General features: G+C 43.3%; 1 long non-coding RNA gene across 1 annotated transcript in view; it reads left to right on the top strand.

Moving 5' to 3' along the window:
* Positions 1-21,645, top strand: part of LOC115179756 (uncharacterized) — a 34,486-nt gene extending 12,841 nt beyond the window's left edge. The window contains exons 3-4 of the long non-coding RNA XR_003872991.1: positions 19,992-20,069; positions 20,878-21,645. This is a non-coding gene — a long non-coding RNA (uncharacterized LOC115179756). The remainder of the gene's footprint in view (positions 1-19,991; positions 20,070-20,877) is intronic.
* The last annotated feature ends 1,852 nt before the right edge of the window (positions 21,646-23,497 follow it).

The following is a 23,497-nucleotide window of genomic DNA, read 5'->3' as shown; positions in this document are numbered from 1 at the left end:
TCTTGTGTGAGCTCTTATACACTATATAAGAGCACATTTCTGCAGAATTAGTAAAGATGTGATGAATACATGTTGATTATTTAATTCCTGTGCTGTTTGTAACTACCATGCTAGGTTGACTGACAACCTGATCCTACTAGTGCACACCGCCTCAGTGCTAACAGTGTAACTCTGGTTTATAGGCTCATGATTACTGCTTACAATAGCTGTAGGATAAACAGATGTATTCGGTGCAATTAGGGGTACATAAATTAAATTACTTAGTTTGTGTTTGCCAATGCCCCTAAGATCATGTACATTTGATGAAGCGTTATGACGACTCATTGTCACAATGGTAGGGATTAACTGAGCTGGTCTTGTATCATTTACCAGTCATTGTTTCAACGCAGCCTTGAAATGCGTGGACAGGACCCAAGATGTCCAGGACCCAAGATTATTTGGAGGGACTCCGTCATTCCTGTAGAGTATCTTCTGTTTCCAGAAGGTGTCAAAGTTATCTATAAAAGTTACTCCAGCAGAGCTACAGTAGACTTTTAGCCAGATGTGTAATGTCAGCAGAGCTACAGTAGTCTTTTAGCCAGATGTGTAATGCCAGCAGAGCTACAGTAGTCTTTTAGCCAGATGTGTAATGCCAGCAGAGCTACAGTAGTCTTTTAGCCAGATGTGTAATGTCAGCAGAGCTAAAGTAGTCTTTTAGCCAGATGTGTAATGTCAGCAGAGCTACAGTAGTCTTTTAGCCAGATGTGTAATGTCAGCAGAGCTACAGTAGTCTTTTAGCCAGATGTGTAATGCCAGCAGTCTGCAGAATCTTTCACACCCACGGCCCAACGATGGTACTGGACCTGAAGTTACTGGCCGTTTTTTGGAGTCTTTAAATGCTAAAATCTGTTCTTTAAAATCATATTTTCAAATGTTCTAGCCCTCCTGATATCGTTTGATCCCACATGGACTTCAACAGTGTCAGCTCCCGGCATATGTGGTAGAACAGTTGAAAGCAGCCTTGTTATGTCCTGTACTCCTGCTCCTGGGTTTTTGCCTTGGGGACCGAGATGTTCCTCACCATAGAGCTGCCTATGATGACAGCTGGTGATGTTGAATGGGCCGGTCTCTCAGGCAGCCTCATAGTCTGGTGAGGAGCTCAGAGGATCTGAACCCGAGGTAGAAGCCACCAAAGAGGGAGAAAGAACAGAGGACGAAGACGCAGGTACCTCCGGATCCGATCTTGATTGGGAAGCTACCAAGGAAGAAGGTGCCTGAGCCGACACGGTGGCGAAACCTCCACCAGACCAGAGCGGCGTCCGGCTACTGGGGTGGGAGAAAAATAAAAAGTAGGTGGGCGTGGGTTCCCCAGTAGCTTATGTAGGTTTTCTACTTGCTTGCTAAGTGTAGCTACTTTGCTCCTGTAGTCCTCCGCAAGCAAACAGTTGCTACATTTAAAGTCAGCGTGGCCCACATTGTCCCGGAGCAAAGCAAAGTAAACACAGCTCCTGTAGCGCTGGAAACATTCAATAGCGGCCTCCATTTGAGACGCGGGCCAGCTAGGCTAGCTGGCCTTTCGCGTCTCTCCCCCTGTATGGATTCTGTCAGGATCCCGGGACAGATAGCAGTGCTCACTGCCATTTAGCCCAACAGAGCCACAGGATTCAAAAATAAAATAAAAGTATATAAAAATACTGTCAGCTTTAAAACCAATGTCTTTAGTTCAGGTTTCTGCGTTCGACAGCGTTCAACAACAACAAACATACGTTGCGCTCATGACGATCAGGAGGTCAATGATGAGGCACATAGATCATCCCTTCATCCTTCTACCTCTTCGTTCCATTCCTCTCTTTTTCTTACCTCATCTTCCTACAGGTGTAGAGTGAGGTCATGCTCAATACAGAGAGTAGCATTAACCGTTAATATGACTTGACACACACAGGCTCACATTCACATCTCCAGCCCATGCTCTCACGCTATCAAATACCTCCATTGTTTTTGTCCTTATCACTTTTCCTCTTTCCATCCTGCACTCTTTTACCTGGTCTTATCTCATCCCCCTTTCATCTGTTGAGAAGCTATGGAGTATGAGGGATGAAGAAAGGAAGAAAGGCGCTGGCTACAAAGGGTACAGGAAGAGAGGAGAGGAGGAGAAGAGGAGGGGTAGGGGGAGAATAGGAGAAGAGAGGAGAGCAGGACCTCTTGGTCCTTATCAGAGGTAAACACACACACACACACACACAGTGGGGCCATTGTTCTATGAGCTTTCAGTGGGGCTCTATGATCATGTAGGCTGAGACTGCTGAACGTGTGCTCCCTCCTATTTCTCTCTTTCTCTCCCTCTTTCATCTCTCTTTTTTCCCTAAGTTGTGACCTGCCCGTCAAACAAGCCTTCTTCCTCCTTTTTTCCCCTAATTTGCTCAGTGTCTCCCTCATAGTATGCTGTAGTTAAGTATCTACATAGTCCCACATGGCACCCTATTCCCTTTACAGTGCACTACCTTTGAACAGATTTCCATGGGCCGTGGACCAAAGAATTGTATTATAAATAGAATAGGGTGTGATTTGGGACACACATATACACTACCTATCAAAAGTTTTAGAACAACTACTCATTCAAGGGTTTTCCTTTATTTTTACTATTTTCTACATTGTAGAATAATAGTGAAGACATCAAAACTATGAAATAACACATGGAATCATGTAGTAACCAAAAAAGTGGTAAACAAATCAAAATATATTTTATATTCTTCAAATAGCCACCCTTTGCCTTGATGACAGCTTTGCACACTCTTGGCATTCTCTCAACCAGCTTCCTGAGGTAGTCACCTGGAATGTGTTTCAATTAACAGGTTTGCCTTCTTAAAAGTTAATTTGGGGAATTTCTTTCCTTCTTAATGCGTTTGAGCCAATCAGTTGTGTTGTGACAAGGTAAAGGGGTATACAGAAGATTGGAGAACCCATAGGAGAACCCTTTGAAGAACCCTTTTTGATTCCAGGTAGAACTATTTTGGGTTCCAGGTAGAACCCTGTGGAAAGGGTTCTATATGGAACCCAAAATAGTTCTACCTGGAATCAAAAAGGGTTCTTCAAAGGGTTCCTATGGGTTCTCCTATCTTCAAAGAATCCTTTTATATAGGTTCTAGATATCACCTGTTTTTCCAAGAGTGTAGGGTTTCATGCTCATTGATGGAAATGGAATGGTTGGAATGTGAGAACGAGAAAAAAAGACCAGCTCAAGTGCCACCTCCATCCGGCGCCAACATCAGTCAGCGGTCCCATTCCCGAGCAGCATGGCGCTGGACCCTGACCTCTAACTCTTACCCGCTAACCCCTGACATGCTGCCTAGACTGGCAACATTTCATTACAAGATTATCGTAAAATGGGATTAACCCTTAGCCTACAATGGTCGCGTCCCTACGGAAATTGAATTGACATAATAAATAAATCTGCATCAAAATCTGCCTGTTTAAGCTAGAGATATTTTTGCATGGGCTGCGTCTCAATCCACCGCATCAACCGATATCGCCCTTCCGCATCTGCGGTGAAAGGTGGCAGAGCTAGAGTGGTGTTTGTCAGACCATGAGACATCCCGAAAAGCGGTCCTCTCACAAAATCGTATGTTGAACACTTTTGAAAGATGAGACTCTCATGAGCATGATGGTCTACTCCGTTTTGCTCTAGGACTCCCACAAGCCTCACACGACTTGTCTGAAGGTCCCTGGTACCAGTTTAAAAAAGAATGGATGCATATATAGAGATAGTTCAGTGTCTAAAATAAGGGGATAAATACATGTAAAAAAACATGTTTCCTGATCTTTGTTATATCTCTCAAATATAGAACAGATTATAGAACAGAATATAGAACAAATTCCTTTAGATTTTTTTTGTCTATTTGTTGTTCCATGTGGTAAATCTGTTTTTCAATGGGTTCCTATTAGCTAATAGCTGTAATGCCAAATTCAATGTTATTATTATCTTATTATTATTTTTAGTTTCTACCCCTTTTTTCTCCCCAATTTCATGATATCCAATTGGTAGTTACAGTCTTGTCCCATCGTTGCAACTCCCATACGGACTCGGGAGAGGCGAAGGTCGAGAGCCATGCGTCCTCCGAAACACAACCCTGCCAAGCCGCACTGCCTCTTGACACATTGCTCCCTTAACCTGAAGCCAGCTGCACCAATGTGTCGTAGGACGCACCGTACAACTGCCGACTGAAGTCAGCGTGCATGTGCCCGATCCGCCACAAGGAGTCGCTAGAGCGCGATGGGACAAGGAAATCCCGGCCGGCCAAACCATTCCCTAACCCGGACAACGCTGGGCCAATTGTGCGCCGCTTCATGGGTCTCCGGGTCGCGGCCGGCTGTGACACAGCCTGGGATCGCACCCGGATCTGTAGTGCGATGCAGTACCTTAGACCGCTGCGCCACTCGGGAGGCCAAATTCAGTGTTTTATCCAATACTTTTTGTACATATTTTTTTGATATCTTAAGGGGTCTTATAATTCAAAATAAAATAGCTAAATAATCCTTGGTATGATAATTTAAAAAAAAAATCCATATGTTAGGTTAGAACCCCCCACCATCCCTCCCCCGGCTTAGACAGGGCTTAGATTTAGAGGGTTAAATAAAGTCTAGACATTTAAAAGGAACGTGTAATTTGCCAAGGTGGTAGAATCCTTATGCAGACAATCACATTATATAGATTTGGTAGGTTTGTAGTAGTCAAAAGTCACAACATTACATTTTCTCATACAATTAATGAGAAGTAGAGTAGACTATCATCTGCTGGCGTTTGAGATGTGTATCTCCAACGCTTCTTCCCATCTCTCCCACTCTCTCTCTCTAGCTCTCTCTCCCTCCCTTTGAACTTGCACAACTTATCCAACACGTTGAATGACAGTAAGAATGTCACAGGAATCTTCTGGGATAGTTTTGGTTTGTCAGCAGGCAAATTCTGCTGTTGCTGTTTTTGTCGTTTTTGTCAGAGGGGTTTGGGCAATAAAACAAAGCCATTACTGAAACTGAAGTCGATCTCTGATTGATTGTCTGGGTGGCCAAGTCAACCCCACCTTTCATGTAAAAAAAAGTAATGACCATCATGCTTTTTAGGGAAAGAGGATCATTTTGTAGCCTGCATGTGTTAAACTGAGTTTGACCAATTCAAGTCCACATGGGGTCTAGGGAAACTCAGGTGTGGTGACTTTTTAAAAAGGACATTCTACTCCAAAATGAATGAAAAAATAATAATTCTGCTGTCAGCATCTAAAATATAATTTTCACTTCCAGAAATGACCCCTATAACACATTGGTAAAAATGATGATACAATTATTTGAACATATTTGACCATGCACATAGCCTAGTGGGGTTGGAAATGATTTACATCCTTGATAAAGATTAGCAATAATTACTGTATAAAATTGATCATTCAAATACTGAGCTATATTGTATGCTAAAAGAAAATTATACTAATACAATTGTTCAGAGTAAGAGACTTTGTTAATTTATTTAACTAGGCAAGCCAGTTATGAATTTTTATTTATTTACAATGACAGCCTACAAAGGCAGAACAACATATTTTTACCTTGTCAGCTCTGGGATTTGATCTAGCAACCTTTTGGGTACTGGCCCAACGCTCTAACCACTAGGCTACCTGCCACCACAACAAGTAATATCATTTTTTTCAGAAGAAGGTAGTGGTCAAAATTATTGACATCTCTAAAGATTGTTATAAATACAGTAGTCAAAAGTTTAGTATTTGGTCCCATATTCCTAACACGCAAAAACTACATCAAACTTCTGACTCTACACACTTGTTGGATGCATTTGCAATGCGTTTTGGTTGTGTTTCAGGTTAGTTTGTGCCCAATATCAATGAATGGTAAATAATGTATGGTGTCATTTTGGATTCAAAATATGTTTCTAAACACTTCTACATTAATGTGGATGCTACCAAGATTGCAGATAATCCTGAATGAATTGTGAATAATGATGAATTGTGAATCCCTATGGCTCTCACAACTTGAATGTGCCTCGAGAGGAATATTTATCTCTCATAGAACACACAGCAAGAAGCTGACTAGGTAAATAGGTATACTATTGTATTAAAAGGTTGTCTGATTTTGTTTTAATAACAACAGTACATGGTCAAAATATCACATCCTGAGTTATAAAGTATAGGTTTGAATTACTTCAGCAGCTACAGTAGGCAACACACCACTGTTTGAGTTGAACGCTACGGTGGTGAGCATTATAGATTGTTAAATTCCCTTCATCTGAACATTGGAGTATGACAAACAGTCACGCATGTCAGTTCAGTGCACACAGCGAAACAGAGGAAATCTACACTCATCTCAAAAACGACCTCTCTAGAATCCATAGGACGGAAATCCGTCGCAGTGACAGAGAACTTCAACCCCTGGGTTTGGGTGGGGGTGGTCTCTACCCGTTAGTCTTTACTAGGTGCTGGTTACCATGGAGACAGGTACATGTTGACAGAGGGACGAAAACAGCAGAGGGTCTCGAATTATGTTACCGAGTGGTCTGGCGCCATTACCGGAACCCATAACCTAGGAGACATGCTGACCACATGTGCAAGGTTAGACGTGCTCGGTTGAAGCGGGGTCATTTGACCTATAACCTTTGTTAGCTCATAAAGAGGGTACAGGCATGGAGTGTTTGAGAACATCGGTGTGATGTCAGTGCCAGCAAGGCACCAGTTTGAAATCTGCAGAATGTCAACTTTGCTGGTGTTTAGACTGTCGTTATCTAAGTCCATTGGGTGTTATGAGCACGCAGCACCATTTGACCTGTCCAGGAGGTGAGGTGAGGTGAGCCAATTGACTTAGCCTAACCCCATGATGTAATTTCAAGCAGTTTTGCCCAGTTTCACTGGCTGGGAACGGATCAGTCCACAATGCGTACTTTATGATGTATTTGAAATCGTTTCAAATACTTTATCTGGACTTGATTGAGCTTGCCTATAGCAATGTACAGGTAACTGCCCAAATAAATAAGTGTCTTAATAGAGCATTAGGCCAACACGAGCTAGAACAGATTCAATGCACCTTGGCATAGATTCTACAAGTATCTGGAACTCTATTGTCGGGATGCATTTGGTGTTTTGTTGATGATGGTGGATAACGATGTCTCAGGTGGTGCTCCAGAATCTCCCATAAGTGTTCAACTGGGTTGAGATTTAGTGACTGAGAGAGCCAAGGCAAATGGTTTGCATCATTTTCATGCTCAAATCATTCAGTGACCACTCATGCCCTGTGGATGGGGGCATTGTCATTCTATAGAGGCATAGCCATGGTAGCCAAAATAATGGCCTGCCCAGCATTTTTATACCTGACACTAAGCATGATGGGATGTTAGTTGCTTAAATATTAACTCACGAACCACACCTTTGTGGAAGCACCTGCTTTCAATATACTTTGTATTCCTCATTTCCATTATTTTGGCAGTTACCTGTAGCTAATATAAAAATAATTTCCCCTATATAGTGCACTACATTCGACCAGAACCCTATAGGCCCTGGTCAAAAGTACAGTAGTGCACTATATAGGGAATAGGGTGCCATTTGAGACTAAACCATTGACCTGGTTGCAGAAGCCATCCATGTTGCTGAAGAATGATGTGTTTCTGGAAGACAGTACTGTTGGACAGACTCAGCACTGGGTTGGGTGAGGTGGGCTATTTAACACCTGTGGGTTTGGAGAGTGTTTGTGCAGAATCAGGAGAAAGTCTCCCTGGAGATTTTGTCAGGTCTATGACAATCATCAGGCGAGGTCTCTGCAGGGACACAAGTGACAGACTGTGCGGGTACACAGACACACGTACACACACACACGTACACACAAACGCACAGACACAAGCATACACCAATGCATGCACTCATGAAGACAGACACGCACATAAACTCACTGAGGAAAAAGTCACACATTCATGCACTCAGGCAATATCCACACTGATACACCATTTAGAACGCATGGCCAATACATTGCTTCATTCTTAACGGTATTCTCGTGTGGACATTGGAACAGAGCCAGGGCTAAACTATACCTGTATATGTAATTCTATGGGAATGTGCACCTATGCTCCAAAAATCCACCCCTTCCCAGAAATCATGTCTGTCAGTCTGTTTGAGGAGCAACAACCTCCCCATCCACCCACAGCCCCCGAGAATAGACATATACCTTCCTTCATGTCAATACACAGAGAAATGAAAAAGGGAGTTTCAGCGAAATATATGTGAGATGGTCAGAGGGAGAGAGGAAGAAGGTGAGAGAGAGGGATAAAGTGAGAGAGAGGGACAGAGAGAGGGAGGAGGAGAGAGTCTCAGAGTGAGAATGTTGGCATTGTATTCTTTTCGAGCCATGTTGGAGATTTTAGTGACAAAGTGTGAAAGGTACCAGCGTTTTTGAAGAGCTGGATAGTTTGTGAATGCATGTGTATTTGACTTTGCTGGTTGGCTAAACGTGTAGCTATTTTGTATGCTTTTTTTGTGTGTGTGTGTGGGTGTGTGTGCTCACACGCATGTGTGTGTGAGTATGCGTGTGTACATCTGTGCATGCATTTACATGTGTGTGACTGCATATGGGAGTGTCTGTTGGTGAGGAATGCACACATGGCAACTGTTTACCCATAACAAGGGTCCCCTTCCCACTCACAGTCCACCCATAATACAGGGGGCCCTGGGTATAACTGCAGAGGTGTGTGTGTGTCAGTGTTACCTTGGAGACAGAGCTACTGTTTGTCTAACACTGCTTCACACTTTAGCTCCTCAAAGCTTCATGTGTGTGTATGCGTGTGTGCTTGTGTACATGAGTGTGTGTGTGTGTGTGTGTACATGTGTATTTACGCCATTTGGAATGAATGCTTAAACAATGTTTTAACCCTATCCAAAATCTTAACCCTTAACCTTAACCCTTAATTTTGAAACTTGATGTTTGGAGGAACTTGGATAAATATCTAATTCTGCAGTGCAACTCTGAGAGCTTGTTGTAAGAAGATCAGTCTCAAACTCAGAAAGGAGGTAACTAGAGGTGGTTTGAGCGACGGCGCTCCGATTATGTCGCTATTGACTTCCCGGCATGGTGGAACGGTGTGTGGCGCTACGGTTCAAAGTGATGTCTTGTTGGTGTGGAATGTGTGATGGCTGGGCTGCCTGTTTGAAGTGGTGCGGGGTGCCGGCCTGGAAAAATGGCCACTGAAAGTACGGGGGGCTGTCTGACACCAGTGTGGGATGATGGGCCCTGAGCTTTGGGCTCGCTGGACACACTGGTTCCACATTCCTCCAACCAGGTACTGGAGATATACTGGTTCCAAGAATGGTCACAGCCATCTATACACATGCATGGACACACACGGGTATACGGTTAAGCACATGCCCCCCCCACACACACACACACACACACACGCACACACACACACACACACACACACACACACACACACACACACACACACACACACACACACACACACACACACACACACAGAACACTAGCCCAATGCTCTGTGCAATCTCAGGCAGTTAAATGTGGCAGTTAGATGGAGTCTTTCAGTGGTATGTTGTTCTTTCTCTCTTCCCCCGGCACCGTTGCTCCATCACACTGCTGTCACCAGCCCAGACACACGCGCACACACACAAACACACAGTCTCTCTCTTTCAAACACACACAGGCAGGCAAGTATGCACGCACACACGCACACGCATACACACACGCACTGTGGTGCTGTCAACAGTCCAGAGAGACACTTCCACACCTATGGCCTGGCTCTGGTTGGAGAGTCCAGCCCGGGCCAAGTGCACTTTGCTGCTAAGCTATTTTGTGCCTTTCTGCTGATATTAATATGATGTATACGTTGTCCATATTTGGACAGCCTCAGCAGGAGTTGCCTCAGGCTCACCAACTAAGCCTGTCCTAATATGGATACCGTTGTCATAACTCTCCTGTGACAATCTGAAGGATCAGTTTATAGGGGGGTCCTCTCTACAGCGTGCTGTCTCTCATAGAGGGGGAGAGCGGGAAGTCGACTGTTTTATGGCCGGTTATAAAATATGCTGCCCCTATGCTCTGTAGTTTTCGAGTTTGGAATGTAAACTGTGGAACACAGAGAGACCCTTGGACATCAAAAGTTTGTTTAATTATTCAATGTTTCTACTTTTGAGAATGTGGGAATGGTCCGTGGATTCTTAAGGGACAGTATTGACGAGTGTGTTTCATTTGGTGATCTCATGAAGGACAGGAAACACACAACTGTATCTCTTAAAGTGTACATTTTCGAGCTGTCAGGTTTACATCTAAATATTGTGAAACATATGTGATTAAACATGAAACTATTTGTGAAAAAATGTAATGTGATTTTAACCTTCTAAATGAGAGTATGGATTTTCATATAAAGATGAACTAGTCAGTGGCCACACCCCCGTGAGCCCAGACATCACATTAGGCATCATAGAACCAGCCCTTCTTCCACAGAGTATAAAACCCACTTCCTACAAAATATACATTAAGTCAGAGAACGCCGGGACAGAGTCCCCACGATGGAATGGCTCGAGTTCTATAGGCAACGGAGGCCATACAGCTGTAGTTTTGGCTACACGGCTGGAAATGGTCAAACTCTGAGACTATTGATCACTACAGAATAAGAGCAAATCCTAGACGTAGAATTACTAGTCTGCAGCTAGAAATACATAAACCTAGGACGAGAATACAGACAACCGCCGAAGCATGAACTCTAAGAACATGGTACGCCTGACGTAACCATTACAACAGACACTATCCAGAGCCGCGGAGGACATTGTGACTTCTGGGGAAGTTAACCAGAGACTCTCTGATGAACTGACTCTCCAGCAGACGGACAGGCAATTCCAACAGAGAAGACAACAATGACATATGGGTGTAAAATATGCATTGCAATTATTCTCGAATGAGCGGCCGTTCATGTGCAAAGGATTAGCAATTCAATGAATATAATTATCAACTGTGTGTAGTGAATCCATATTGTCTTTCCCGCTCTTTCTCAGTCACCACCCCTTTCCTTTGTCTACCAAGCCGTCATATCGGCTTCGTCCGCAAGGGACTTTTTCTTTGTATCATGTAGTAACCCAAATATCTAATGTTTGTTTGTTATATAATTCCGTGTGTTATTTAGTTAGTTAGTAAATAAATAATTAAGCCAATTTGTATATGGCTGATTCATGATTTAGGCTAGGGTTTGCGACGTTCAGTAATGAGAACTGACGAGGTAATAATAATTCATTAATAGAAGACTGTAATTGATCAGATATTAAAATATCTGAAGAGTTTATTCGGAAAATTATAACTCTGTAAATCTCAACATTTTCCGTGGTGCAACGACTTCACAGTTATCTAATGTTTACATGATTAGTTTAATCACGTAATATTTAAACCTAGAGAACTAATTTGATATAAAGAAGTCTTCACATTTAATGATAGTCCAGACACAACACCATCGATGTAGGTGTGTATTGTTGTTCTCATTTAACATTGCTAGAAGATGCAGACATTCGATTTGCCTGCTGGGGGTCAGGGAGACCACCAGCTTGTTAAAACCATTGAAAACTATTTGCGGATTTCAAGGGATTGCCAAAAAAAGTTTTTATTATTTGGTTGTAATATGATCCTCTTGAGGTGCACCATCAGAAAGACTTATTTCTGATTATTCCATGCAAAACAATTGTGCACAGTTAGCTGTATCATCAGTTCCAGAAAGTAACTACATGCTTTTTATATTCAGTTAACATCATGTAATTTCAGATACTTGAAGGTATCTAAGCAAACAACGTGTAATTTAGCTTGTGTCATCAAACATGAAGCTGTTGGAAAGATCTTGACATCGGCCTATATTTTGAGTCTAAGCTAGCTTGTCCTGGTAAAGTTGTCTGTCTGACTACTGTCTTCACCACATCAAACAATTTTTTGAAATAACTAACTAGCGAGCTCGTTTATCTACTGAAAGCTAAATTGACGTGATTGGCCATCAGCTAGCTTGCAAACTTCTCATGTCTGTCTTTTTTTCCCACCTTTATTTAACCAGGTAGGCCAGTTGAGAACAAGTTCTCATTTACAACTGTGATCTGGCCAAATAAAGCAAAGCAGTGCGACAAGAACAACACAGAGTTACACATAAACAAACATACAGTCAATAACACGAAAGAAAATAACAATTGAAAAATCTATGTACAGTGTTTGCAAATGTAGAAGAGTAGGGAGGTAGGCAATAAATAGGCCATAGAGGCGATAAATAATTAAAACGTATCATTAAAATGTGCAGATGATGATGTGCAAGCAGAGATACTGGTGTGCAAAGTAAGTAATAATATGGGGATGAGGTAGTCAGGTGTGCTATTTACAGATTGGCTGTGTACAGGTACAGTGATCGGTAAGCTTCTCTGACAGCTGATGCTTAAAGTTAGAGAGGGAGATATAAGACTCCAGCTTCAGCGATGTTTGCAATTCGTTCCAGTCATTGGCAGCAGAGAACTGGAAGGAAAGACAGCCAAAGGAAGTGTTGGCTTTGGGGATGACCAGTGCAATATATCTGCTGGAGCGCGTGCTACGGGTGGGTGTTGCTATGGTGACCAGTGAGCTGAGATAAGGCAAGGTTTTACCTAGCAAAGACTTATAGATGACCTGGACCCAGTGGGTTTGGAGACGGATATGTAGTGAGGGCCAGCCAACGAGTGCATACAGGTCGCAGTGGTGGGTAGTATATGGGGCTTTGGTGATAAAATGGATGGCACTGTGATAGACTACATCCAGTTTGCTGAGTAGAGTGTTGGGGGCTATTTTGTAAATGACATTGCCGAAGTCAAGGATCGGTAGGATATGGGTATGTTTGGCGGCATGAGTGAAGGAGGCTTTGTTGCGAAATAGGAAGCCGATTCTAGATTTAATTTTGGATTGGAGATGCTTAATGTGAGTCTGGAAGGACAGTTTACAATCTAACCAGACACCTATGTATTTGTAGTTGTCCACATATTCTAGTAGTCATGCTAGTCGGGCGGGAGGGTGCGGGCATTAATCGGTTGAAGATCATGTACTTAGTTTTACTAGCATTTAAAAGCAGTTGGAGGCCACAGAAGGAGTGTTGCATGGTGTTAAAGTTTGTTTGGAGGTTTGTTAACACAGTGTCCAAAGAAGGGCCAGATGTATACAGAATGGTGTTGTCTGCGTAGAAGTGGATCAGAGAATCACCAGCAGCAAGAGCGACATCATTGATATATACAGAGAAAAGAGTCGGCCCGAGAATTGAACCCTGTGGCACCCCCATAGACTGCCAGAGGTCTGGACAACAGGCCCTCCGATTTGACACACTGAACTCTGTCTGAGAAGTAGTTGGTGAACCAGGCGAGGCAGTCATTTGAGAAGCCAAGGCTATTGATTCGCAAATAAGAATGCGGGGATTGACAGAGTCGAAAGCCTTGGCCAGGTCGATGGAGATGGCTGCACAGTACTGTCTTTTATCGATATTGATATGATATTGTTTAGGACCTTGAGCGTGGCTGAGGTGCACCCATGACCAGCTCGGAAACCAGATTGCATAGTGGAGAAGGTACGGTGGGATTCGAAATGTTCGGTGATCTATTTATTAACTTGACTTTCAAAGATTTTAGAAAGGCAGGACAGGATGGATATAGGTCTATAACAGTTTGGGTCTAGAGTGTCTCCCCCTTTGAAGAGGGGGATGACCGCGGCAGCTTTCCAATCTTTGTCTATAGTTGCTTTCCAGCAGAAATAGTGATTAAACTATCTTAAAAACAATGCTGACAACGGAATGATTTTGGCTATCTTAGGTACATTGGTTGGAGAAAAAAAAAAGTTACCACAATGTTTAGGCAACTTTACAAAGTTTCTAGCTACATTACATGGACAAATGTGCCTTTCTGCTGTATATACTAGACACATACGTGTCTAGTATATACGGTGCCTTCAGAAAGTATTCAGACCCCTTGACTTTTTCCAATTGGTGTGTGTGTTACAGCCCGAATTTAAAATTGATTAAATTCACTGGCCTACACACAATACCCCATATGTCAAAGTGGAATGATGTTTTTTGAAACTTTTGCTAATTGATTAAAAGTGAAAATCTGAAATGTCGTCAGTCAATAAGTATTCAACCCCTTTTTTATGGCAAGCCTAAATAAGTTCAGGAGTAAAGATTAGCTTAACAAGTCACATAATTTGCATGAACTCCCTTTGTGTGCATAATAGTCTTTAACATCAAATTACATTTTATTGGTCACATACACATGGTTAGCAGATGTTAATGCAAGTGTAGCGAAATGCTTCTAGTTTCAACAGTGCAGTAATATCTAACAAGTAATCTAATAATTCCCCAATTACTACCTAATACACACAAATCTAAAGAGGTGAATGAGAATATGTACTATAAATATATGGATGAGCAATGGCCGAGCGGCATAGGCAAGGTGCAGTAGATGATATAAAATACAGTATATACATGTGAGATGAGTAATGTAAGATATGTAGACATTATTAAAGTGCCATTATTTAGAGTGGCATTGTTTAAAGGGACTAGTGATCCATTTATTAGTGTCCAGTGATTGGGTCTCAATGTGGGCACCAGCCTCTCTGAGTTAGTGATTGCTGTTTAGCAGTCTGATGGCCTTGCAATAGAAGCTGTTTCTCAATCTCTCAGTAACAGCTTTGATGCACCTGTACTGACCTCGCCTTCTGGATGATAGCGGGGTGAACAGGCAGTGGCTCGGGTGGTCCTTGAGGATCTTTTTGGCCTTCCTGTGACATCGGGTGCTGTAGATGTCATGGAGGGCAAGTAGTTTGCCCCCGGTGATGTGTTGTGCAGACCGCACCACCCTCTGGAGAGCCTTGCGGTTGAGGGCGGTGCAGTTGCCATACCAGTCTGTGATACAGCCCGACAGGATGCTCTCGATTGTGCATCTGTAAAAGTTTGTCAGGGTTTTGGGTGACAAGCCACATTTCTTCAGTTTTCTGAGGTTGAAGAGGCCCTGTTGCGCCGCCTTCACCACACTGTCTGTGTGGGTGGACCATTTCAGTTTGTCTGTGATGTGTACGCCCAGGAACTTAAAACTTTCCACCTTCTCCACTGCTGTCCCTTCGATGTCGATAGGGGGGTGCTCCCTCTGCTGTTTCCTGAAGGCCACAATCATCTCCTTTGTTATGTTGACGTTGAGTGAGAGGTTGTTTTCCTGACACCACACTCCGAGTGCCCTCACCTCCTCCCTGTAGGCTGTCTCGTTGTTGTTGGTGATCAAGCCCACTACTGTTGTGTTGTCTGAAAACTTGATGATTGAGTTGGAGGCGTGCATGGCCATGCAGTCATGGGTGAACAGGGAGTACAGGAGAGGGCTGAGCACACACCCTTCTGGGGTCCCAGTGTTGAGGGTCAGTGAAGTGGAGATGTTGTTTCCTACCTTCACCCCCTGTGGGCGGCCTGTCAGAAAGTCCAGGACCCAGTTGCACAGGGAGGGGTTGAGACCCAGGGCCTCCTTCTTGATAATGTGACAGAGCGCAGAATAACTGACAAAATTTACAAATGCTAAACAACCGTCGAATAGGGCTGGTGTCAGTAAACGGCAAAAAAGTGTCATAAATTGTTGCCAGCAGCACAATTGCAGTTACCAACGCTCTCGATAACATGAAAACAGCCTAACCTGCTCTGCTAGGGTGAATAAAATGGTCAGAGTGAGGTGTTCTCTCATTTGTGTCTGGAAGTAACTAGCAAGCTACCCAACGTTAGCAAGTTAGCTTGAGTGCTTGACTGCTGTTGTGAGGTCAGAATGCTCGGATTAACCCTACTCCTTTGCCAGAGTGTCCAGTGTGTGCTCAGAACGCTCTGAGAGCGAAACGCTCTGAATTTACGAACGGACAATCTGACAACGCAAGTTTAAGAACGCCCAGAGCTCACTCTGAGCACACTCTGGCACTCCAGATTGAATTTCCGAACACACCTTTATAAACCAGCCTTTAGTTTGAAAGCATTGGTTGTTTAGTACATGGTCTCACATGTGAATCATTAAGAGCTGGTTGGGGCTAAAGCTTAAGAGGGTGTGAACGATGCTGAATGGGTGTAGACAAACAAGAGATCTCCAGCTGGTGTACCAATATATTCAAGGGCCATTTTCTCAAAAGTGCAGTTACAAGTTTATCAACTTTCAAATAAGAATTACTTTCCCATTTTTCCTCGACTGTAGTGTATAATATAACATTTTCTAGCTCTGAGTCTCTGTCACCTCCTGACCATAGTAAGTTGTTATTTTCTATGGTAGAGTGGTCAGGGCGTGACAGGTGGTGTTTATCTGTTTTTGTATGTCTATGTTCAGTTCTAGTTTTTGTATTTCTATGTTGGTCGTTGTTTGGCATGACCTCCAATTAGAGACAGCTGGTTGTCGTTGTCTCTCATTGGAGGCCATATTTAGTTGATGTTTGTCCCACATGTCCTTGTGGGTGATTATATTTTGAGTAGTGTGTTTTTTCCCTCTCTGCGTCACGGTTTGTTGTTTTCTGGTTAGTTTAAGTATTTATGTATTGCATCACGTTTCACTATTAAATAAAGATGTGGAACTACGAAAACGCTGCGCTTTGGTCCGCTCCTTCCAACAGCCGTTGACAGAATCACCCACCAACCAAGGACCAAGCAGCGTGGCATGGAGCTCCCCCGCACTCGCCCTGAGGTGCGTGTTACTAGTCTGGCACCTCCTATGCCAGTCCCATGCATCAGGCCTCCAGTGCGCCTGCCCAATCCAGTACGTCCTGTTCCTGCTCTCCGCACTCGCCTTCCAGTGCGCCTCCATAACCCGGTACAGCCAGTGCCTGCTGTGAGCACTCGGCCTTCTGCAACGCCCCTCAGCCCGGAGCCTTCAGCGGTGGTCTGCAACCCAGAGCCCTCAGCGGTGGTCTGCAACCCAGAGCCCTCAGCGGTGGTCTGCAACCCAGACTCTTCCGCGGCGGCTTTTAGCACAGAGTCTTCAGCGGTGGTTGGCAGTCCGAAGCCTCCGATGATGATCCTCTGCTACAAGACCATGGTGCTTGCCTACGGAGCTGTGAGGGGAACGGCACCTCCGTACCTTCAGGCTCTGATTAGTCCCTACACCCAAAGAAGGGCACTGCGTTCATCCACCTCTGGCCTGCTCGCCTCCCTACCTCTGCGGAAGCACAGTTCCCGCTCAGCCCAGTCAAAACTGTTCGCTGCTCTGGCACCCCAATGGTGGAACAAGCTCCCTCACGACGCCAGGACAGCGGAGTCAATCACCACCTTCCGGAGACACCTGAAACCCCACCTCTTTAAGGAATACCTGGGATAGGATTAAGTAATCCTTCTAACCATCCCCCCCCCCCCAAAAAAAGATACAGATGTGCACTATTGTAAAGTGGTTCTTCCACTGGATATCATAAGGTGAATGCACCAATTTGTAAGTCGCTCTGGATAAGAGAGTCTGCTAAATGACGTAAATGTAAATGTAAATGTATGGTCTGGTTCCTCCGGACAAACAGAAGCGGGGGGATCAGCGGGCGGTGGGGGTACTACGCCCGTAACCAGAGCCGCCGCCATAGACATTATTCACCCACCCTACCCTCCCTTTGTGTTTAGGGTTTTTATTTTGGGTTTTTTTGTTTGGGGGGGATTGTTTGGGGTGTTTTTTGTTGTTGTTTTGTAGGTGCGGAGTCCGCACCTTTGGGGGTGGGGGGGGGGTACTGTCACGTCCTGACCATAGTAAGTTGTTATTTTCTATGGTAGAGTGGTCAGGGCATGACAGGGGGTGTTTATCTGTTTTTGTATGTCTATGTTCAGTTCTAGTTTTTGTATTTCTATTTTGGTCATTGTTTGGCATGACCTCCAATTAGAGGCAGCTGGTTGTTGTTGTCTCTCATTGGAGGCCATATTTAGTTGATGTTTGTCCCACATGTCCTTGTGGGTGACTATATTTTGAGTAGTGTGTTTTTTCCCTCTCTGCGTCACAGTTTGTTGTTTTCTGGTTAGTTTAAGTATTTATGTATTGCATCACGTTTCACTATTAAATAAAGATGTGGAACTACGAAAACGCTGCGCTTTGGTCCGCTCCTTTTAACAGCCGTTGACAGTCTCTACTTTTATCCAATGTAAAAAACATAATTTTAGAATTTTGCTACATAAGACCGAATCAAGCCGGTCGGTCATATTTAAGTGATAATGCCCCAGAAGCCGGTGTTTGGAGGATATATTGGCATGGTGTTGTTAGGCCCGAGATGAAGTCTAACACCGGCTTCGAGGGCATTATCAGTTTTATACAACAAGTTGCCAAAATATTCAAATAATGATTGACATATTGTTCTATTGCTATACTGGCTGGCAACGTTTTTATCCCTTGCTTGCTAGCTAGTTGACTATGACTAACTTACAGTCACGTCAAACAGTGCAACCACAACAACAGTATTTGCATTTGTTTAAGCTGTTTTCTAGTGACATTTATTTGGATACATCCATAACAATGAGCTAATGAGGCGCAATTTCGGCTGGCATAGAAAATGTACTCTCTCGTCAGCACACTGTTGTTCAGAGGAGCTAGCCAACAACACAGCTAACACAATCACTTCAAACTGTAGCTGGAAAGACTGCAAACTAGCTGCACTTCATTTCATTTGACCTTTTTTCAATTGACATTTCTTTGTATACATATATCCATAAAAATGATGCCGGCTGATTCATGCTTTCGACTGGCTGAGAAACGTTGCCTGCCTGTCTGTCTCATCCCAACATGTTCATTACTATGGGACAGCTGGATATCGAATGTCGGAGAGCCAGATGTCGGAGAGAGAGACAGCAAGGTTTATACACATCTCTGCTGTTGAAAATGAAATGTTAGTCTAATAGAAATGTGAGATAATGTCTAGATGCTCTTTATAGTGGAGATAAAGTTTATAATTTGTCTGGCTGAGCTAATGAGACAGTGGATTTCGCAGTCAGATGGAACAGAGTAAATAGGCATTTTAACGTCATAGATTTAGCCGGTGGTAACTTGTGGAATAGACACCGGCTGGAATACCAATCAGACCCACCCGGTGTATAATGACAAATAGACACAGATATTATCCATGTTCTCATTCAGCCACAATTTGGTGAAACATAAGATATTACAGTTTTTAATGTCCCCTTGGTAGGATAGCCTCGAACGGAGCTCATCCAGTTCTTTCTCCAGTGATTGCACGTTCACCTGTAGGGCGGATGGTAAAGGTCGATTTTCCACCCGCCAACAAATTCTCACCAAGCATCCGGATCTGCGGCTTCTGTATCGGCATCTCCTCTTCATGCGAATGACGGTGATTTGGCATGGTCCTGGAGGAGCTGTAAATATTTTGCCTCCAATTCATTAAAGAAAAAATCTGTGTCCAGTCCGAAGTGAGTAATCGCTGTACTGATGTCCAGAAGCTCGTTTCGTTCATAAGAGACAGTTGCAGAAATATGTACAAAAAAAGTTACAAACAACGGGAAAAAACACACAGAATAACACAATCGGTTAGGAGCCCGTAAAACGGCAGCCATCTCCTCAGACGTCATTCTATACCCCTTCGGTCTTTGGTTATACTGTTATAACAAAACTATATTCTGAAGTAATGGCAAGATTAAAGGTTGTATGGTTTAGAATCCACATCATTGACAACATAGGGCTCAAGTCAAGTTTTTCAGTTGTAAATACTTGTGAAGTTAAGGTACATTTCCATAGACGAGTTGTTAAATAAGTTATGTGTTCCCCAGTTTGTTAATATCAATGACAAAAATATACATTCATTTACCTTCTGTGCCAGTTCTACCGCTTTCTGTTACAATCGCTCACTCAGACAAAGGCAGACACCTCATGAAGGCCTTACTTCACAAGGAGAGTAGGGAGGTGCAGGTTGTCAGGTTTAGTTTTGGTCCAGGGGTAATGCAGGTAGCTGGTTTGTGTGTGGGGTAGCTGCAGTGGAACATCACATTGTAATGTTATTTTGTTTTGCAGGCAGATGCCAATACCAGTATGGAAGAATTCATCAGGCAGATGGTGTTGGACGAAACCCCAGTGAAAGGGGATACAAAGGTAAAGATCCATGTGATAGAAATAATTCCTAAAGAAACACCTGGGGGACATTAACAAAGGCTTTCTGGTAGTTTCTGAAACACGCCACACACAAATTAAATGAAAACGTTAGCCTGAATGTGGTCAAATACAAATTTGTTACAATTTTCTCAATTGGTTTGGCAAATTGTGGGAAATGTAACGCACTCGAAACACTTAACCAAGCAGTTATGGTAAGTTGGCTTTTCATAACGTAAAGAAATCGAAGTATGTAAGAATAGGGTTTGCCAACACAAAATGAGGGCTGCGCATCAGGTATTAGGTGGTATTGTAGTTTAGCATTCTGATGGCGGCAAAGAAAGAGGAAGGCAGATCCAAAAGGAGGTCGGTAACATCCTCATCCGTTGGTCCTAAGGCCTCAGACGCTCTGGCAGGGGAGACACAGAGAAAGAGAAAGGATGGGGTTAGTGGGAGCATACCTATGATAAAACAAATTGACCCTACCCCCCCACAACATTAGCTATCGCAGCATACATTACCCTACCCACTCTTCATGTTTATCCAAAATAATTGGACAGGACATGTAGGGTTTTGTAATCGTCGGTATCAATTAAGTAAAAGTAAATGCAATTAGAAGATAATCTGGGCATGTATTCATAAAGCATTACAGAGTATGAGTGATGATCTACTGTTGGCTCGTGGCTCCTTGTCCATGTACTCATTATGATATAAAAGGCATAACTGACAGCTCTGACAGCAGACTGTTGTTTTGTTGTTTTGTTTGCTGTGGACTATTGAGCTGTATTGGTTGCCATTTCTTTCTTTCCAGGTCTGGTATCTATTTCCTTTTCAAGTGTACAAGAGGGCGTACTGAAACTGCTCAAAAAGTTTCAGAAGAGTGGGATGCAATGCCTGTATCTCCTTCACTCTGCAGTCCAGGCCATACTTCATGGTTGTTAATGGAAGGCTGTATGACATCCACAATGGTCATGATCCCTCAGATCCCCAAGACCAACACTGCGGCCAGATCCACCCACCTTGAGGGAGGAAATACAGAGCTGACTGCATATTGGTGTAACACTGTCAATGATTCTGGTACTTGCACAGAAGTAGGCCAAGGCACAAGGGCAAAGTGACTGGAACCAGAGAGAATCCTTTGTGACACCAGGGGACATACAAAACATCAGAAAAAACATGATGTAGAGAAAACAAATGGACAAAAATTATACCATCAGTGTCTTGGAAATCTTTAGGAAACACACAGAGGAAACTGTATTTAATCAACAATACATCCACAACAAACAACACCTTGTCCTTGTATTGATGACAAAATAAATTAGGAAATATGTCATGGCCTGTGGTAAGGCCATGGTCTTCATGGATGCCACAAATGGCCTCACTAACTATGGCTTCCCTATCTATACCCTCCTGGTTAGATGGCCATGGCCATGGGTTGCCAGCTGCCTACGTCATCACAAGCATAGAGACACAGAGTGTTTTGGATCTGGCTCCAACCAAGATCGAAGAGTCAACTTCAATTTCCACTCGGTAAATCAGACCTGCCATCTCCGTGTTTGTGAACAGAGCCCCAGGACCGGCTTGCTTAGGGGACTCTTCTCCAGGTTCATCTCTCTGTAGGCGATGGCTTTGTTATGGAATGTTTGGGAATTGCTTCCTTTTAGGTGGTTGTCGAATTTAATGGCTCTTTTCTGGATGTTGATAATTAGCGGGTATCGGTCTAATTCTGCTCTGAATGCATTATTTGGTGTTTTACGTTGTACACAGAGGATATTGTTGCAGAATTCTGCATGCAGAGTCTCAATTTGGTGTTCTTGGTTGGTGAGCTTACCACAGACCTCACGACCATAAAGGGCAATGGGTTCTATAACTGATTCAAGTATTTTTAACCTGATCCTAATTGGTATGTCAAATTTTATGTTCCTTTTGATGGCATAGAAGGCCCTTCTTGCCTTGTTTCTCAGCTCGTTCACAGCTTTGTGGAAGTTACCTGTGGCGCTGATGTTTAGACCGAGGTATGTATCGTTTTTGTGTGCTCTAGGGAAACGGTGTCTAGATGGAATTTGTATTTGTGGTCCTGGCGACTGGACCTTTTTTGGAACACCATTATTTTTGTCTTACTGAGATTTACTGTCAGGGCCCAGCTCTGGCAGAATCTGTACAGAAGATATAGGTGCTGCTCTCTCTCTCTTTCTGGTTGAAGAAGGGACTGTTTGTGTAGAGTTGTTGACGTTAGGCCCCGCGCCCACCGCCAACCTCCTCTAACTCACACAGCTGTGTGTAGTGCAAACACAGTTGGCGGCCCTCGGGCCACGTTGCCATGGCAAAACACTGGAACAACCCTGGATACCGTCCCTGGATACCATCCCACCACAGTCATACCCAGGCCTAAGTAGTGCAATGCAGATGTAGAGGCCTCTCAGTGAGACGCCCCCTATAGATAACAGGAGGTATGTACAGTCTGTGTCCCAAAAGGCACTCTGTTCCCTATATGGGTGATTGTACAGAAGTGGTGCAAATTGCAGTCCCACCCCAAAACAACTATTTAAGAAAACAGTTATGTCTCCAAACATAGGATTTTTTTTTTTACATCATGCTATGTTATAATTTAATCCAAGGCAATAAAAAACATATTGTTAAATTAATATAGTGTAAAGACATTGTATTTACACCTACTGTATTTCTATTGAGAGGTGGCTGTCCCAAACCCTGACTCCTAAATGTCATGTTTGAAAATAAAGCAATTAATGATTAAAAATTATTTAACACTAATATTTCAATTTAACATCTTGAGTTGTTCAATTATTACATTGAAAGTACCGATCGAATTCATAGTTGTGTTCATTAATATGCCTTAAGCCACACCCCTACAAATATCCCCAGGTTATGGGATTGCACTACTCTCCAGCATTGACCCATGTGTGACTGGTCTGTCTGCAAACAGTTTGGAGAAAATTTGTGAGCAAGTTGGTAAACCTTCATGTATTTTTAAGAAGTGTCACTACTGAACATCTAATATATCAAGAAATATGTCAAGTACAATTTTGGGACTAAAATATATGTTTGCTGGGATGTACATCTGTCCAAATGAAAGATTACCAGACATATGCTAGGTATGGGGATTCTTTCAAATCCAAAATAATTAAAAATGGTCCCAACCGAAACGGTTACAACAGAAACAGTTGACACAATAGAGATATATAGAAATCTCCTCTTTGTATCCGTGCTATTATGGCTTCTGTGACAGCAAGGGAAGCACCATTGAGGCTATCTCCATTTTAAAGTTGCATGCTCCATGCTCTACTAACTGAGATACAGAGGACCACCACATGGGTAGTGGACAAGTGCACACTTCACAAAAAAGTGTAGAGTATTGAGGTGCATAGCCAGCAGGGGGGCTACAACCCTCTATGAACCCAAACATTGACATC

This window comes from Salmo trutta, chromosome 39 (assembly GCF_901001165.1).
Source record: "Salmo trutta chromosome 39, fSalTru1.1, whole genome shotgun sequence".
In the NCBI taxonomy this organism is placed as follows: Eukaryota; Metazoa; Chordata; class Actinopteri; order Salmoniformes; family Salmonidae; genus Salmo; species Salmo trutta.
The sequence above is the reverse complement of the archived record's forward strand: the minus strand, read 5'-3'. Positions and strand labels throughout refer to the sequence as shown.